The sequence below is a fragment of the Chiloscyllium punctatum genome, chromosome 15 (genome assembly GCF_047496795.1).
Source record: "Chiloscyllium punctatum isolate Juve2018m chromosome 15, sChiPun1.3, whole genome shotgun sequence".
Lineage (NCBI taxonomy): Eukaryota > Metazoa > Chordata > Chondrichthyes > Orectolobiformes > Hemiscylliidae > Chiloscyllium > Chiloscyllium punctatum.
Window position 1 is genome coordinate 72,211,326 of NC_092753.1, and position 19,866 is coordinate 72,231,191.

Consider the following 19,866-nt stretch of genomic DNA (forward strand, 5'->3'; position numbering starts at 1 on the left):
CAATGGAATTACCATCACTAGATCTCTCACTGTCAATATCCTGGGGTTTACTTTTGACCAGAAGCTGAACTAGACTAGTTACATAAATACTGTGGTGATAAAAGCAGTTCAGGGACTCGGAATTCTTCAGTGAGTAACTCAATTCCTGACTCTTTAAGCTTGTCCACAATGTACAAGTCAGAAGTCAGGAGTGTGATGGCATACTCACCATTTACCTGGAACTCCAACAATGTTCAAGAAGCTTGACGCCACCCAGGACAAAGCAGTCTGCTTGATTAATACCACATCCACAAATATTCATCCTTTCCACCACCAGTATCAGCAGTGTATGCTATCTACAAGACATGCTGCTGAAATTACAAGACTCTTAAAACAGCATCTTCCAAATCAAAACCACTACCTATAACCACTAAGGAAAACACAGCGGATATTTGAGAATACCACCATCTGCAAGTTCCCCTCCAAGACACTCGCCATCCTGACCTGGAAATATATTACTTTCCTTCAATGTCACAAGTGGAATATCCTGAAACACCCTTTCTATGAGAATTATGGGTGTACCTTTGGCAAATGCACTGTCACGGTTCAATATGGCAGCTCACTATCATCTTCTCCAGGTCAGGAAAGCAAATGCAATGATGGAATTAATTTTGAGAGGACTTGAATATAAAAGCAGGAATGTACTTCTGAGGCTCTATTAGGCTCTAGTCATACCACATTTGGAGTATTGTGTGCAGTTTTGGGCCCCATATCTCAGGAAGGATGTACTGGCCCTGGAGTTTGTTCAGAGGAGGTTCACGAGAATGGTCCCAGGAATGAAAAGCTTAACATATGATGAAAATTTGAGGACTCTGGGTTTATACTTGATGGAATTTAGAAGGATGAAGGGAGAATCTAGTTGAAAAATATAGAATACTGAATGGCTTGGACAGCATAGATGTTGGGAAAATACTTCCATTGGTAGGAGAAACTAGGACCCGAGGGCACAGCCTTAGATATCTTTTAGAAAAGGAAAAACCTCTTCAGCCAGAGAGTGTTGAATCTATGGAATTCATTACTACAGAATGCTGTGGAGACCAAGTCATTGAGTATATTTAAGATGGGGATAAATAGGTTCTTCAGTGTCAAAGGGGTCAAAGCTTACGTGGAAAAAGTGGGAGAATGGGGTTGAGAAACTTATCAGCCATGATTGAATGGCAGAACAGACTTGATGGGCTGAATGGCCTAATTTCTGCTCCAATGTGTTATGGTCTTATGGTCAATTAGGTGTAGGCATTAAATGCCAGAGAAATTCACATCCCCTGAGTGAATACTTGTTAAAATGTGGATTGGATGAGGAAGGTTACACTGCAATTTTATCCAAATTTGTCAGTGTTGAATGGTTAGGATCACAACATCTTTGGGAAGAACAGTCTACAGCACATCTATGGCCCTTTGTGACAGAAGAACTGTGTACGTTTGCTGGACGTGGGGTGGGAGTTGGGGGTGTGTGAAACAAATGCAACAGTCCTGGGGACTCATTAGTCAGTTTCCAGATCTGTCAATGTCAATGAGAAAGGACATCATTGAAGGAATGCAGGTGATTTTGCAGTGGTTCGTGTTAGAACCAATGAGAAAGAGAGGAAAACAGAGGCTCAGATCCCATGGACAATTTTTAATTACCTATGGAGAAAATTAAAGAGCAAGCAATTAAATGTTGTAATCTACAGGTTTGTTCTCAGTGCCATGTGCTAATGGTTATGGGAGCAATGAGATAAAACAGGCAAATGTGTGGCTATAGAAATGATGCAGAAGTGTGGCCTTGGGATTATTGGGGCAACATTGGGTCAGAAGAGACAAATACAAGATGGATGGGTTACATCTTTAAAGAACTGGGACCAATGTCGTTGCAGGGAGGTGAATTAGTGCTGCACTGGGGGTGTTAAATAGCAAATGGAAGGGAATGAGAAGCAAAAGAAAGGAAATGCAAGTTACACAAAGGATTGTGAAAAACAAATAGCATGAGAATAAATAGTAATTCAGAAATAGGAGAAATGTACAGTGGACAAATGAATATGTACAGATAATATAGTAAATGATGTTGTTGAGCTGCAAACTCAAGTAACCAAATGGATTATGATAAAGTGGCAATAATGAAGATCTGCTTCACAAGGAAGGAATAATTGGCAATTTATTCCACATTTCAAGGTTTACAGGGAATATAAAAAAGTTAAATGAATGGGCATTTCAAATGTACGAGAAGACATTAGTGGGTAACCTAAAGGGAATACAAAAGTTTTCTTTAAACTTATAAATAGTAAAATAATAGTCAGAAGAGATGGGGTCAATTAGGGACCAAAAAATAAATGATTTTACATACATGGTTGAGACTAAATGACTTCTTTGCATCTGTCTTTACTAAAAGAAAAGCTGCCAAAGTAACATTAGGGAGGATGTATGACACAAATTAGATTGGACAAAAAATAATAAACACGCAGGTCCTTGAAAGTTCAGCAGTATTCAAAGCAGCACTATTCAGCCAATTCTGATAGGATATATCTGAATTAAGTTGCTAGAGGAAGTCAAGATGAAAATTGCAGAGGCTTCAACCACGAGCATCTGAACCTTCTTAGGTATGGCAATGGCAATAATGCCAGGGGGCCTGGAGCTTTGCAAATTTTATAACCTTTTTTGAAAGGTGGAGAATAATTAAGATGACAACTATAATCCAGTCAGCCTAACATCAGTGGTGGAGAAATGTTTAGAGACATTAATCTGGAACAAAATTAATTAGCACTTGGAAAATTATGATTTAATAAACAGAACAGTCTTGCGAAAGGAAGATCATTTTTGATAAACCTTTGGTGTGTTGGGGAGAGAATAAATTATAATAAAGTGCTTCATTGTGAAATGGAGTTTCAAAAGGCATTTAGATTTGTTAGCAACGTTGAAATACGTGTATTAAAAGGGTCATGACTTTGTAAATATAAAATTGTCTAAGAAAGCAGAAAGTATTTGTGAATGGTTACTTTTCCATCTATATTTCCTGATGTTTGGACCAATGCTCATTTACATATAATGTAGTCAATCTAATTGCGTAGCTGTTTCAAAGCACAATAACAGATGCAATGAGCCAAACAGCTTCCTCATGGACTATGTCTGTCTATGACTCCAGTATGCACTCTATTCTCTTCCCATGGTATTATCTAAAATTTTATTAGTGTAATCCAATCTTCTGGTCTCAACCACACTTCCTGTCACCCATTTCAGCTAGTGAACATGCTGTATAATTAAATATTTTACAATGTCAGTACAAAACTTAACAGTCCCAAACTTAAGAACTCTAGATTAGTTTAGATTAGATTACTTACAGTGTGGAAACAGGCCCTTCGGCCCAACAAGTCCACACCGACCCGCCGAAGCACAACCCACCCATTCCCCTACATTTACCCCTTTTTTTACCTAACACTACGGGCAATTTAGCATGGCCAATTCACCTGACCTGCACATCTTTGGACTGTGGGAGGAAACTGGAGCACCCGGAGGAAACCCACGTAGACATGGGGAGAACGTGCAAACTCCACACAGTCAGTCGCCTGAGTCAGGAATTGAACCCGGGTCTCTGGCACTGCGAGGCAGCAGTGCTAACCACTGTGCCACCGTGCCGCCCATTAATCTTTCTTTTTTGACATATTAGGAAGTATTGTATACAGTTACTTTTCCAGTTTAATGCAGCATCTTGCATAGCCTTGGAATGCATTCCTAAACTGTCTACTTGAGAAACTTAACTATATACTTTAATGCTAGGGACTAACCTGATGTTTACCTTTGAATGGCTTTGAGAACTTCATGATGTCAACTTCCCTACTTGTGTGGTGTAAATTGGGTAATTTACACAACCATCATGGTAGAAAAGCTGCTAGTTGTTCATATGAAAAATATTACTTGTCTAGAACCTCAGATCGTTCCAGCAGATGTATAAATAGAGTGCCCCTCCCTTACCATAACTATCTGCTTCCTTTTGCAAATGAAGATTAGTTGAACCACTCCCATTGCCTCTTTGCTTTTGCTTTCTTGATAAACCAGCTTTGTTTACTAAAAGGAAATTGGGACTTTTCACAGTTAAACTAAGGCTATTGCAGAGATAACTGTTTAGTGGTAAAATTAGAGTTTCCAGTTATGATTTCAGCAAACACAGACTGCCTTGACTGTCTCTGAAAAGGAGGACCAGTGAGATTTTCAATTTATATTTTCGACTTGGGCAGTTGTAACTAATGCTCTGTGCACCAATGGCTTTCTGGCTCTGCTAATCGCTAATGAGTGGTGGTGCAACTAAAACTTTGCCATTATCACTCAGACCTGCAATCATTTTTCTTTCCTGCTCATTGCCTAATATGTTTTGTTCAGTTTGCTCTTTCACATGGTTGTGGCCTGTCTTGATGGATTGTGTTTTGCAATCTTTGCTTTCAATTAAGGAACAATAGTTGTAGCATTTCAGAATGATTGTTGTATGTAAAGTATTGTGATTGAGACAATTCCAAAATATGTGATAACATAGACATAATACCATGAACAGAATTTTTAAAAACTCGTTACTACCTATCTATATCTGTCTGTCTATCTATATCTATCTATCTATCTATCTGTCTATATATTTTCCTATCTATCTCAGCCTATCTATATCTCTCTCTTTAAAAAAAAGCAGTCCATCAAAAATGGTTGATATAACCACATGACTGAATTTAGCAGTGATTGTCAGAAGTAAACACAAGCCACAAAGTCAATGCTTGATGTACCTCATGATGGGACAACAATTACAACGATTGTCTTGTAAATTAGAGCAAGAGAAATATCGTACTTTGTAGAACTGGAAGTTTACTCCAATCCTGTAAGATGTAAATAACTTTCCAGTAAAGATCTGGGATGGGTAATAGACAATTGCCAATTTTGAAATAGCAGACATTGGAGGAGTCAACACTTCAGACCTGGTAATGTGTGAAAAACAGGATTAATTAATGAACTTATTAGTGAAGGTGTCCCAATACAGCAATGATCATAATATGACTGAATTTCACATTCAGTGTGAGGAAGAAAATAATGGATCTAAAGCTATTGTTTACACTTTAGTAAAGGAAAATTATGAGGATAATGCTGACTGAAGTCAACTGCAAAATTAGATCAAGGAATAGGCAGTAAAGATGCAGTAGCAGGCATTTAAGGGGATATTAGAGAATACTCAGCAAAGATACATTGCAGTGAGAAAGAAAGATTCCACAGGAAGGATATACTATCCATGCCTGAACAAGAAAGTTAAAGACACTGTCAAATTAAAAGAGAAAGCATATAGTGCGGCAAAGATTAGTGTCAGATCAGTAGATTGAAAAGAACAAGAGAAACAGCAAAGTTTGGCTAAAAGAATAATAATGAAGGCTAATTAGAATGTGAGAACAAATTAGCTGGAAATATAAAAGCAAATATAGTTTATACATTTATTTGAAAGAGAAAAAGTTAAGTAAAGTGAGTGTTGGTACTCAAGAATGAGTCTGGGGAAACAATGCTCGAAAGTAAGGAAATGGGAAGTGAATTGAACATATTTTGTGTCTGAGGTAAAAACAATGACTACAGATGCTGGAAACCAGATTCTGGATTAGTGGTGCTGGAAGAGCACAGCAGTTCAGGCAGCATCCAAGTAGCTGCAAAATCACTTGGATGCTGCCTGAATTGCTGTGCTCTTCCAGCACCACTAATCCATATTTTGTGTCTGTCCTTACTGTAAAGATACAGATAGCAAATCAGAAATAATAGTAAATCAATGGATGAAAAAGAGGGAGACTTGGAACAACTGTAATCAATTCAAAGAAAGAGTATTGAGGAAATCAAAGTTGTTCAGGTCCTCATGCACTTCATCTTAGGGTCTTAAAAGAAGTGGCTACTTTTCATTCTCCAAAGTTCCCATGATTCTGGAAAGGTACCATTAGATGGAAAGGAGTGACTATATCTCCTCTATTCAAGAAAGGAGCAATTCAGAATCCAGGAAACTACAGGCCATTTAGCTGAATATCTGTCATAGGGAAAATGCTGGAATCTATTGTTCAGGACATTATGACAAGGCACTTAGAGAATCTCAAGACAATCATGCAGAGTAAACATAGTTTTGTGAATGGGAAATCATGTTTGACCAATTCATTAGAGTATTTTGAGGAAATAAGAATGAACTTGGATAAAGGAGAACCTCCAGATCTGATGGATTCGGATTTCCTGAAGACTTTTGATGAGGTGTCGTGTCATAGATTACTACAAAAGAAGGGCTCATAATATAAGAAGTATGATATTAGCATGCATACAGAATTCATCAAATGATAGAAAGCAGAGTATAGATTAATCATTTTTGGATCAGCAAAATTCAATGAATGATGTGCAACAGGGACCATTGCTCAAGCCTCAGCTACTTACAACTCTTATCAATGACTTGGATGAAGGGGCCAGTTGTTTGCTTGCTAACATTTTAGTGATACAAAGGTAGTATACAATTAATGTATCAAAAGTGCAACTCAATGCAACTCAAACAGTTCATGCACAACCTGAGAAAGTGGAGGATGTAAGAATACTGACAATGAAAATGGATAGGTTAAGTGAGTGAAAAAATATTGGCAGATGGAGTGCAATGTGGATAGGTACAAGCTTGTCCAACTTTAGCAGGATAAATTTAAAAAAAAGCATATTACAGGCAGTACTTGATTAATATTGTTCCAATTAACACAGTTTACATGGTTTTTACTTTACAACCCATAATTTCAACAAACCATGCCAGATTAACAATAATGTGGTTCATACCTGACTCTCAGCACCTATTCGGGGTTTCCAATCTGAGTGATAGTTCCATCTTTCATGGGTCCTAAAGCACTCTAACCATGAAAAGCATAGAAACTGTAATTAAGAAAAGCAGGAAACCAATTATACTTAGTCTTAAATAACATATGCACTCTAGGTTCAAGCATGGTAAGCAAACATGGATATCCAAAGATCTTCATGTCTCACTGGTTTGACTTTGCATACAATTCGATGTAATGCTTATACAATTAATGTATCAAAAGTGCAACTCAATGCAACTCAAACAGTTCATGCACAACCTGAGAAAGTGGAGGATTTGGAAAGACTGATCTGATCCTGGATTGAACATCAAAATCAAAGACATGTATTGCGTGTTTTGAATATGCTGTTGGAGAATGTTAGATGTCTATGTGAGGAGTTTGAAACAAAATCAAATTATTCTGATGTGAAACTTTTCTGTATCATCAGTCTGATGATCCTTAACCTTTAGCTTCCAGAACTGCAGATGGATCTGATGAAGATCCACAGCCTTCAGAAAAGCAGACTTGCAGCTGAGGTACAAACATTAAAGACATCCTTTTTGCATATCTCCATGTCTATTTTGCCATTTTATTGTTAACCTTGTGTTTGTATTTTGTATTTGTTTGATGTTTTGGGAATGTAACCCAAACATTTACATGAGTTGCTATTGGAATATGTGTTTCAAATAAAGCGGTTTTGCATGTTGTGATGATTTTCAGGAGCATAACTACTGGTTTGATTGAGCACATTCACTGTATTTAAATGGAGAAAGATTAAAGATCTCTGGGGGTTATAATTACAAAATGTTGGCACAGGTTTGCAGGTACTTCAAGTGATTAGGAAAACAAATAATGGTGTCAATTATTGCTTTTATATTTAGTTTTGGTCTCCATATTGAAAAGTTATATTATTGTATTAGTAGCAGTTCATAGCAGGTTCACTCAGCCAATTCCTGCAATTAGGGTTTTATCTTCTGAGGAAGCATTGCACAGTTTGGGATCTGTATCCATTGGGACCTCTATCCATTGGAGTTTAGAAGAATGAGAGGTGATCTTAGTGAAACATCTAAGATTCCAAGGGGACTTGACAGGGTAGATACTTCTATTTGTATGAGAGATGTAAGGCTATGGGACATAGCATAAGAAATAAGAGTCGTCCCATTTAAGTCTGGGATGAGGATAAGATAGTTGTGAATGCAGATTTGTTGGGGAATGGAAAGTGGAGATTTGGCTATAATTAGAACAACCACGATATTATCAACTGCTGTAGCAGGTTTGAAGGGCTGAGTGGCCAACTCCTGATGTTAGTATGTACGTATGTTTGATGGAACATCTGCTTTCTGCCTTAGCTCCTGCCCACACAACTCCTAGCCAAGAATTAAAATCACATTTTGTATTTATGAAATTATTTTAAAAGTTTGGAATCTGTTAATAAATTATATATCATTAGCTGCATTGATATTTTCATTGTATTAAATTCACATTGCTAATTCTGAAATGCGAGAAACCAAATCTGGAACTAGAATTACAGCACGTTATTATAGAGGGATAGTGACATTAGGCTGAATCTAAAAGTTTTTCTGTCTGAGGTTTTACAGAGTTTTTAGAGGGATTCTCTCCATGAGGCTTTGTTGGTTTCCTTACCACATTTTACTAAACTTGCCTCATTAACTGCCTACCCTTCCCCATGATGCTGTCGTCATCTGATTTTGGACCCATTCTGCCATACCAACTTACTGCCGCTGGGACATCTCAGAATGGACCGGTATCCCTTGGCTCCAGCATTATCTTTAAAAGACACCTGAACAAGCACTGTTAGTCCAGAGCTATCCTGTACAGTTCCTGACATTTGCCCTAGACATGGCAGGTAAGGGAAAATTGGTGCTCCGCTTTGCGAGCAGTATCTTGGAGGGTCTGGTGGATAGGGTGGGTGCAAAGGAGGTTTTTTTCTCCCTTCAGGACTGCCAAAGGGGGGCCTAGACCATGCCAGCCTATTTCTAGGTTGCCCCCCAGGATAAAATAGACTCAACCATCTTGTGGAATGTCCAGCATTGTAAGAAGAGGGTCAATGATCTTATCCACTTTGCTGGCATAAGTGCCACTACCTACTTTCTGCTACCTCACACAACCAGTGAGCTGGTCACCTGGTATCCGCTGTGACCTCAGTGTCGAGAATTGTCAGCATCTTATTTTCTCATGGTGGATGGTCTGATAGAAAGCTGTGTATTAATGGGCTAGATCTGCAGTTAATAACATTAATTTTTAAAAAATCCCTGTCGATAGGCAAGTCACTGGTGCCTAGTGAAAATCTTTCTGCGACACCTGGAGCTTAGATAAAGATGCAGAGTACTGTTCCCAACATCCAAATAAGGAGAAAGCGAGGACTGCAGATGCTGGAGATCAGAGTTGAAAAATGTGTTCCTGAAGAAGGGCTTATGCCCAAAACGTCGATTCTCCTGCTCCTTGGATGCTGCCTGATCTGCTGCGCTTTTCCAACAACACATTTTTCAGCCAACATCCAAATAAGTTAAGTTGGACTTTTCATGTGCAATTCCACCGCATTCCTTGTTCAGGCCCTTATAAGATTGCATTCATTAAATATTACATGGGCTGTACATATTTTTGATGTTTATAATATTGCTTTAAGAGCACAAGAACATGAATATTTTGCTTCCTTTAATTTTTTGTATTATCGACACAAGTAGCGAGATATTTCAGCAACTAGCCACATTCTAGAATGTTTAGCTTTTTTGGCTCAGTGTGACCATTAAATATTTTCTGTAGGGATAAGTGACCTGGCTTGGGATCAAGCTTTATGGTTTGTTTGAGTTGATTGTTTTTCAGTCCTTTGCTCAAATAGGCATTCTTCATATAACAACCTTAGCAATTTATGTTTCCTAGTCTACTCAGCTGTGAAGAACATCACAGCCAAACCTGATTCTGTTCCCATCAAGTGTTTCAAGCATACTTTCCAGCCAAGGTGACTGGCTAGACAGCAAGAAATTACTGGGACTGTAGCATTGCGGTCATTTTACTAGATTAGTAATTAAGAGGCCTACAAAATTGCTCTTGAGACATGACTTCAAATCCCATCGTGACAGCTGGGAGAATTTAAATTCAACTCATTAATAAATCTGAAAGCAAATCTTATTTTAATTAACAATGACCAGAAATGAACTGAATTGTTGCTAATATAAATCCATTGGATCGATGATGTCCTTTTGTGAGGAAATCCACTGCCTTGACCAGATCTGGTCTGTTATGATTCCAAACCAATAGCAGTGTGACTCCGAATTTTGCTCTGAAGTGGTTTTAGTTTTAGGTGGTTCACTGCCACATGCCCAGGGATGGTTAGAAAGAGGCTGAAGTGCTGCACTCATCTTCCAAGAACAAATAAAATGAGCAGTGACTACTTTTTAATCAAACAGCATGCAGAAAAGCAATCAGGTTCCTATTTCTAAGAATCTAGATGTGAGAACAGCTGTTAATACTTGCACCAAAGTGTGCTCGGGTAACTTTATCTTGTGGTCGTTTTTCCTTTCATTTTATAGTACATGAATTCTTCACTTGCAATTTTAAACTCCATCCTAACGTGCATCAGAATTTTTTAACATTTCAGCTATGAATGTGAACCTCTATCCTCACTTTCTCACACAGAGCAATAAAACAGCAAATTCCTTGAATTCCAAAAAACCGTTTGCTGTTGCGACCAGGCACAGCAATGATTTTGAGCCAGAGCGATTGAAGTGGTCAATGAAGCAATTTTGTGATTGATGACTTATTCTGACCATCAAGAGCCACTGAGGAAATTACTGCTTCTTGCTAAATGGTGATGCAGTTTGCCTTGAGGGATTTGTGTGCGTGCGCGTGCACACGCAGGCTTTTGCATGTAGAGTTCTTTTAAACTGAAGCCAGCTGCTGTAAAAACTAAGCTGTTTATAGGCTATGACCTGCTTTCAGTGGAAAAAAACCTTTGATTCTTATAACTGACGGCAGACAGGATGTTGTCTTTACTTGTAGTTGAGCACAAACTGGAAATTAAACCAATAAAAGGAGAACAATAAACTCATTGTTTCTGGGGGCTATTGGCTGATAGGGTATATGTTGGCTATTAACCTCTGGTACTACTGTGAAGGAGAGATATTGAGACAGCTAAATTGGATATTCCCCAAAAAGGGACATGGGGTTTCTGATGTGCAATTAAAGAAAGTCTGCGTTTATATCGGATCTTTCATGAACACAGGGCTTTCCAAAGTGCTTTGTATTATATGAAAAGCTTTTGAAGTATGATCATTCGTTGCCATGAGTTTACATGATCAAGAGTAATGAGTGTCTGCCATGGATCTTCATGAGTCCATTAGATTTAGTAGCAGAATTAGGCCATTCAGCCCATTGAGTCTGCTGCACCATTCAATTATGGCTGATACGTTTCTCAAGCCTAATCTCCTGCCTTCTCCCCCTAACCTTTTGATCCCTTTACTGGGTGGCATGGTGGCACAGTGGTTAGTGCTGCTGCCTCACAGCGCCAGAGACCCAGGTTCAATTCCTGCCTCAGGCAACTGTCTGTGTGGAATTTGCACATTCTCCTCGTGTCTGCGTGGGTTTTCTCCAGGTGTTCCGGTTTCCTCCCACAGTCCAAAAATGTGCTGGTTAGGTGAATTGGCCACGCTAAATTGCCCATAGTGTTAGGTGAAGGGGTAAATGTAGAGGAATGGGTCTGAGTGGGTTGCACTTCAGAGGGTCGGTGTGGACTTGTTGGGCCGAAGGGCCTGTTTCCACACTATAAGTAACCTAATCTAATCAAGGACCTATCTATCTCTGTCTTAAATGCATCTCAATGACTTGGCCTCCATGGACTTATGCAGCAATGTGTTTCACAAATTCACCAGTCTCTAGCTGAAGAAATTCTTCCTCTTCACAGTTCTAAATGGTTGTCCCTTCACTCTGAGGTTGTGCTTTTGGGTCCTAGTCTTGCCTACTAAAGGAAACATCTTCTCCATGTGCACTCTATCTTGTTCTCTGCAGTAAGTTTCAGTGAGATCTCCTCTGATCCTTAAACACTCAGAGTCCTCAACTACTCCTCATATGACAATCCCTTCATCCCCATAAACCTGCTCTGGACACCCTCCAAGGCCAACACATCTTTCCTTAGTATGAAGCCCAAAGCTCATGATATTCCAAGTGCAGTCTCATCAGACTAAGCAGTACATATCTGCTGTTATATTCTAACCCTCTTAAAATGAATGCTAACATTGCATTTGCCTTGCTAACTGCATGCAACATTGTTAACTAACAGGTCAGTTCTCAACCAAAGATCTTTGGAAACACAGGGCTCAACATCCTGTAAGATATTGGGAGTGGAGTGGAAGATTCTAATTCCTGTTCTTTCCTTTACTGATGCCGCCATGTGTTGGGTTGAGAAAACAGGATTTGGAAGAGAAGTTGTTTTTTTTGGCCATTGGTGTGTGGTGCCTAGCCTATTGAAATTAATTTTGCAAGAGATTTGTTTGTGGAGCTGGCTTTGAAACAACAATAGCATTTGTTGATGGCCCTTCTATTGAATCTGGCAGATGGGAATGGGGTGAAGACATGCTGACTGAATTTCTCCAGCGCTGTAATAAATCATTGATATCCAGGGATGCTTTGGTGAAGTGAAGGGAAGAGCGGTGGTAGATAACTCACTGCCCGATTCATAGGCCCCCCCACCCCCACCCATCCAGGCAGAAGGATCAAAAGCGAATATGCCTAGCAGAAACTCACCCGTAAAGCCATAACATACTGGGGGATTACTAAAGTGTTTGAAAGTGTGCCCTCCATCGATCAGTGTGTTGGGCTAGGAGACAGAGGATTGCTTTGAGGAGTGTCAGTTCGATTCAGGGAACTGATAGGTTCAGTGGGGAGAGAAATGCCAAGCTAGAGTTTGGACCAGAGTGAAGGATATCAGCTAGAGGGTTGTCAGGCTAGGTTGAGTGTCAAGCTGGTTGAGTTTCAGGGTAAGAATCAGGGATTATGGAGTGATCAGGCCAGAGTGAAGAGATGTTGTAAAAGGGCTTCGGGCTGGAAGTGGAGATGGCGTCAGATTTGGGGGGCATCAGCTGCCAGGAGGCAGGTGTTGGGTATGGCACAGTTAGGTTGAAGGATGATTTGGAGTTGGATAAGAGTTGTATGGGTTGGGTTGTATAAGAGATGGGTTGTATCAGGGATCCTGGCATGCAAGGGTTCATGGGAGGTGTGGTTAAGAGGTCACTGATGAGTTGGATGTTAGTTCAATAGTTACTGAAGGGCTGGTGCCGCTTTTTTTTATCATCCTGCATGATTATTAAGCTTAAATAAGTTGGAACTCTCCCTCAAATTCTCCACCTTAATTGACTCTTTTGGTGAGATTCAGATGCTGATGAATTCTCATTGGAAAATTCAATTTCCTGAGTGATCACCATGAGTCAACTTTGTCAGCGATTTCACTTGACCCTGACATAGAACACGAGTCCACGGTGCTCTATCGACTCTCTGACCAGTGAAAATCATAATGTCTTACCTCCTTAAACCCACCTAAAATGCTTAAAGCTAACACATATGCCTTAAAATGCAGGTGTATTGTGGCTGGTGAAGGTGCTGACTGTCATTTAAGAAGTGAAACTGAGATTGGAAGTAATGAAGAATTGCAGAATTGAGGATAGAACAAGCTTCAAGGTTCTCAGCTGTTGTTGGAGCTGTTGGTGGAGGGGATGAAAAAGAGAGATGTCTTCTATCTGCATGGATCCAGAAAGGCCTTCAAAATGTGGTTAAAATGCAATGGAAGCAGATAACTGGAGCTTGGGTCAGGGATATCACAGATTTGCTGCATGACATCTTTCTGGGGAAGGGACATCACCCAGATGTTGTGGTCCACATATAGGCAGGGAGAGGGATGAGATTCTGAAGGCAAAATTCAGGGAGTTAGGAAGGAAATTAGAAAGTAGAATTTCAAAAGCAGAAACTTCAGGATTACTCCTGGTGCTACTTGCAAGTGAGCTGGTGCTCGTGGGTGGAACAGCAGACATTAATTGGAGTTACGTATAGGCCACTAAATAGTAGTGGAAGTATGGGGCATGGTATAAATCACAAGATGAGATATGCTTAAAGCAAGTGCAATATTGTTAATCATTATGGTTTTAATTTGTATGTGGACTGAGCAAACCAGTCAAGCACTAAAACTGTGGAGCACAAGCTTCAGGATGGTTTCTAGAGCAGTAGGTTGAAGACACAAGAGGATAAGCTATTTTGTATGTAGTATTTTCTAATGAAAAAGGGATAATTAATAATTGTATTGCAGAAGAACCATTAGAGAGGACTGACCACAATATGATCGAATTTTACATTATGTTTGAAAGTGAAGTAGTTCAATTTGAAGCGAGGGTATTAGAAGTGAATAAAGGAAATTATGAACACATGACACACAGTTGGCTGAGCTGAATTGGGAAAATACATGAAAGGGCATGACTGCACAGAGACAATGGACAGTCTTCAAAGGGCTATTTTAAATTATTGATGACCGAGACGTATTATCATTAGGCTATTAATCTAGAAAGGAAGTGGGTCCTGCAGATGCTGGAGATTAGAGGCAAGATTAGAGTGGTGCTAGAAAAGCACAGCAGGTGGAATTAAGAATCTACTGATGACCGTAAAATTGTTGTCAATTGTCAGAAGAAGCCATCTGCCTCACTAATGCCCTTCAGGGAAAGAATTTTGCCATTCTCATCTGCTGTAGCCTATATGTGACTCCAGACACACAGCAATGTAGCGGACTCTCAACTACTCTCTGAAATGGCCTAGCAAGCCACTTATTTGTATCAAATCACTAAGAAGTCTCAATAAAGACATAAAATCAGCATCAACCTAGGCACCAGCAACCACAATAGCAGAAACATCTCTGTTAACCCTGTCTTCCTTACTAACATCTGGGGGCTAGTGCCAAAATTGTGACAGCTGTTTCACAGACTAGTCAAGCAACAGTTGACACAGTTGTACTCTTAGAATCATACCTTACAGACAATGTCCCAGACACCATCGTCACCATCCGTGAACATGTCCTGTCTCACTGGTAGGCAAAATCCAACAGATGTGGTGGCACAGTGGCATACAGTCCAGATGGTGTCAACCTGGGAGTCCTCGACATTGACTCCAGACCCCATGAAGTCTCATGGTTTCAGGATAAACATGGGCAAGGAAACCTCCTACTGATTACCACACACCATCTTCCCTCAGCTGATGATCAGTACTTCTTCATCTTGAACAACACCTGGAGGAAACACTGATCATGGCAAGGGTGCAAAATGTATTCTGGCCGGGGAATTTCACAAGAGTGGCTTGGCAACAGCACTACTGATTGAATTGGTCAAGTCCTAAAGACATAGCTGCTATACTGGGTCTGTGGCAGGTGGTGAGGGAACCAACAAGAGGGAAAAACATACTTGACCTCATCCTTATCAATTGTTAGCTGTGGATGTGCCTGTCCATGAGAGTATCAGTAAGAGTGACACCACACAGTCCTTATGGAGACAAAGTCCTGCCTTCACAATGAGAGTACTCTCCACACTAAAACCGTGCTATATGAGTCAGACTTCAACATGTTTAGCAGCTCAAGGCTGGGTATCCATGAGGCACTATGGACCATCAACAAGCAGCAAAATTATACTCCAGCACAATCTGTAATCTCATGGCCCAGCATATACCCCACTCAACCATTACCATCAAGGGAGGGGTCAACCCTGGTTCAGTGAAGAGTGCAAAAGATCATGCCAATATCAGCACCAGGCATACTTAAAAATGAGGTGTCAATCTGATGACATTACCAAACATGACTAATTGCATGTCAAACAGCAAAAGAAGCGAGTGATAGACAGAGTTAAGCAATCCCATGACCAAGGATCAGTCCTAAGCTCTATAGTCCTGCTGCATCTAGTCATGAATGGGATGGTGGGCAATTAAACAACTCACTGGATGAAGCAGCTTCACCAATATCTCCATAATCAATGACAGAAGAGCCCAGCACATTCATATATTATCAATGATTTGGAGTTGGGGACCAAATGTAATATTTCCAGATTTGCAGATGATACATAGTTAAGTATGAATGTGTGCTATGAGGAAGGTGAAAAATGTGTTCAAGAGTATTTGGTCAGTCTGAGTGAATGGACAAGAACATGGTAGGTGGAATATAATGTGGAAATGTGAGGTTATCCACTTTGGTTGGAAGAACAAATGTACAGATTATTTCTTAAATAGTGTGAGATTGGAAAGTTTAGATATATAAAGGGACTTGCATCCTTGTCAATACGGCATTGAAGCTTAGTATGCAAGTGGAAGCTAAGTGGAAGGCTAATATTTGCCTTTTATCGTAAGAGGATTTGAGTGCAGCAGTCGTGAAGTCTTTCTTCAATTGTATTAGAGTTTGATAATTCTGCACCTGGAGTACTGTGTGCAGTTTTCATCTCCTTATCTCATGAAAGATATGACTGCCATAGAGAGCGTGTAACAAAGGTTCACCAGACTTGTTCCTGGCATGGTGGGACTATGTTAAGAAGAGAGATTGGGCAAACTGGGCATGTCTTTCCTAGAGTTTCAAAGAATGAGAAGTGAACTCATTGAAACCTAGAAAACACTTAAAGGTATGCCGGGTAGATACAGGTAAGGAGTTTTCCCTGATGGGTGAGTCCGAGCAAGGGGACAACATTTAAAAATAAGGAATATGGCAATTATGACCGAGATGAGGAGAAATCTTTTCATCAGAATGTTGTGAATATTTGAAATTCCCTACCCCAGGGGACTGCAGAGGTGCAATCTTTGAGTATATTTAATTTGGAGATTGATACTTTTTTATTATGATTTGTGCAAAGTATATGGGAATAAAGTGGATTGAAATGTTCAATCGACTATAATTGTATTAAATGGTGGAACAGGTTCGAAGGTCTGCATGGCTTACTCCTGTCCTTATGTTCCTAGGTTCTTAGGACTGTACCAAATGTCTAACCCTGGGGGCCTGTATGCATTACTGGGAAAAGTTCAATAACTTCATATAAGTGGTGAAAGTCAGTAGCTACATCTTAGTACATATCTCTCAAATGGTATCACTTGCCTGAGACATTGCTCAGATCACAACAGTCCCATCAATCTAACCCCATAGCTATCACTAATATGCTCCACTGTACCCTTGTACACTTAGCGCTGCTTCAAGCATTGCAACCTGATCTCTCAGGTCGCACATACTGATAATGACAAACACATCACACAGACTGCACAATCTCATTGATTTCATTCCATCTCTCTTGTAAGATAATATGGTATACTACCTGGACAGTGGGAATTAACCGGAGAAAGCCAAGTCTGTCTTGTCTGTTCCAACCCCATTGGGGAAATGGAATTGGAGCAGTGCATGCTAATGAGGCTGAAACCATTGAAGCTGATGATACTCACAAGTAATCCTTCCTTTGACGTTCCACTGTTTTAATCATTCCATATTCTACTTTGACTTGCAAGTTGCATGGTATAACAACGCACCTCTTTCTACCTTGTGAGCTCATTCATTGCCTCTTTTCCCTCATCACAATGTTTCCCTCGTGCTTTGTACCTTTCCGATAATCAACAACTGCAACTAGTTCAGGAGCGGAAGAAATCCAAGAGAATAATGATGAAAACACAACATTACTTGATTACACATTCACAGTTACTAGTTCATACTGGAAGAGAATATTTGATGCTCGTAAAGTCTGTGCTGATACCAAGATCCTGTTGTATAAGGCAGTCATCCTTTGAACTCTTCTGTATAGCTCTGAAACTTGGATTAATGCCACCTCAAATCCCTTGAGAAGTAGCATCAATGAAACAGCTGGGAGGAAAGGCGTACTAACATCAGCATCCTTGAAGCAGCTATTAGTACCGGCGTCAAGGCCTTGATCATCTGAAACTAACTCTGTTGGGCCAGCCAATCCAGCATTTCAAAGACTCTCCAAAGTTTTCCCTCAAGAAATGAACATTTCTTAGAGTTGGTAACCCATGGGAGACTCTCATTCAGAAGAAACTAACTTGAAGGAACCTCCTGTAGGATGGGCCACAATTCTTCAAAAATGCCCTTTGACAAAAGGAAGTATGTAAAAGGAACCAGAGAAAGGAACGCCCGTGATCACAGGGCTAACAACTAATTCCACCTCCCAGCTGCCAAAATGCAGTCTATAGGATCGGGCACATTAGCCGCACAAGGACCCATGGAACCCATGACCAGTGACATGGAGTTTCCAAGGAACAATCATATTTGTTAGCAAGGGATTGCTGCCGGTGATTTACTGAAATCAATTGTAGCATAGGTAATAAATCCAAAACAGGATTTGTACATTGTGAGATACCAGGCACAAAAGTTCTGTAACTGACACCAACACAAGGACTTGGATGGGATGGTTTTTTCAGAAAAGACTAATCGGTTTGGAAATGCTTGGAGTATGGTTTCAAATGGGCTGCTGATTAAAATTGTTACTGTAAATGATACAATAGTGGAAGGATCAATGAGCAGGGCATAGATTTAAGATAAAGGACAGTAGGTTTAGAGAGGATATGAGGAATTTGTTTTCATTCAGAAGGCGGTAGGAATCTGGAACTCACTGCCTATAATCTTCATAATTTTAAAGAAGGCTTCTGAGGTTCACTTGCAAATGTTAGGCATTCAGGCTGTGGACATAGTGCTGGAAAATTGGATTAGATCGGATAGGTGATAGTTTCTGACTGGCACAGACTGGATGGACCTTAAGACCTTTTTCTGTGCTTTAGACCTCTTTGACTCTATGTCAGCAGAGATTATTACATATGTTAAAGGACAATCACATTAATATTTGAAGCAGAGAAATATGGTACTGCTTTCAAAGAATAGTGTGCTTTACTATGGCCTCCAGCATCCCATTACTTTAAACAGTTGATTATCTCGAATTACAATATCTGCAAATTTAGCTTAATCAAAATGAATTGCTTTCATTACAGTTGCCTAGTGTAAACACATATAACTCAGAAACATTTGGTAGAGTTGATGCAAACTTTGCTTGACTGATTGAGTAGCTATGATGTTTCCCAAATGCATAGTAGCATAACACTTGAAACCATAACTGACAAAATTGAATGTCTGCAATGTTAAAATTACATGTTAGAATTTCATTCCTAAGCCTCTCTTACTTTTGCTTTCTTCTTCCTCCTTTAAGACTCAAAACCTACCACTTTTACCAAGCGTTTGCTCATATTCCCTATTATTTCTTTATTGCACACAGTGTGAAATTTTAATGCGCAACACTCCTGTGAAGCACCTCGGAATGGTCTGTAATGTTAAAGGTACTATATAAATACAAATTGTGGCTGTTGTTGTTCTTAATATATGCTCACATTGGCTAAGAATGTATGTGAGAACACAGTTTTGTTATTGTTACTGAAATGAGGACAGGAACATCTGCTCCTTAGTTCTCTGTCGAACCTAGCAAGAATGGCATGTGAGAGGAGTTAAAATTTGAAAATTCTGGCTGCCAGTTTTAAGCTGCTGTGTCTCATCCACCATAACTTTTACCATGGTGCATCGTGCCATCAATGAGGGTGCTATTACAGGCATGAGGAGCCTTATTTAACATTCAGTACTCATTATCTAACCAACAGCATAAGCACAGTGGGTGATGCCAAGCTGGCCATAAAAGGCCAAAACAAGCCTTTAAAAATCAATTATTTTATAATTCTTGAGGACCATGTGGAGTAGAATCCTCCAGATCCTTCATGGAGTCCAATGCTTCTCCAGTGCACTCCACCTTCCAATCCCCTGAATGCTCAGGAACCTCCAGTTACTCACTGCTGAGGATAACACCCATGGATCATTTACTACTTTCTCCTACCACCAGCTTCAACTTCCCACTTGCCAAGTATTAAATCTGGCCACATAATGAGCAGGATGCTGATGACTTATTTTAGATGTGACCCGATCATGAACATTTTCCAAGTCTCTACGTCCCATACTTCTTATGACTCTCAGATTTTAAAA

At 39.8% G+C, this 19,866-nt stretch overlaps 1 protein-coding gene across 5 annotated transcripts in view; it reads left to right on the top strand.

The window, feature by feature from the left end:
- Positions 1-19,866, top strand: part of LOC140486388 (transmembrane protein 45B-like) — a 102,291-nt gene that overhangs the window by 22,501 nt on the left and 59,924 nt on the right. The window contains exon 1 of one of the 5 annotated variants that reach the window (XM_072585451.1): positions 9,271-19,175. The exons of the other annotated variants lie outside the window; for them this stretch is intronic. The gene's annotated coding sequence lies outside the window, so the exon portion shown is untranslated. Of the gene's footprint in view, positions 1-9,270; positions 19,176-19,866 lie in introns of those variants that run through there. 5 annotated transcript variants of the gene reach the window in all.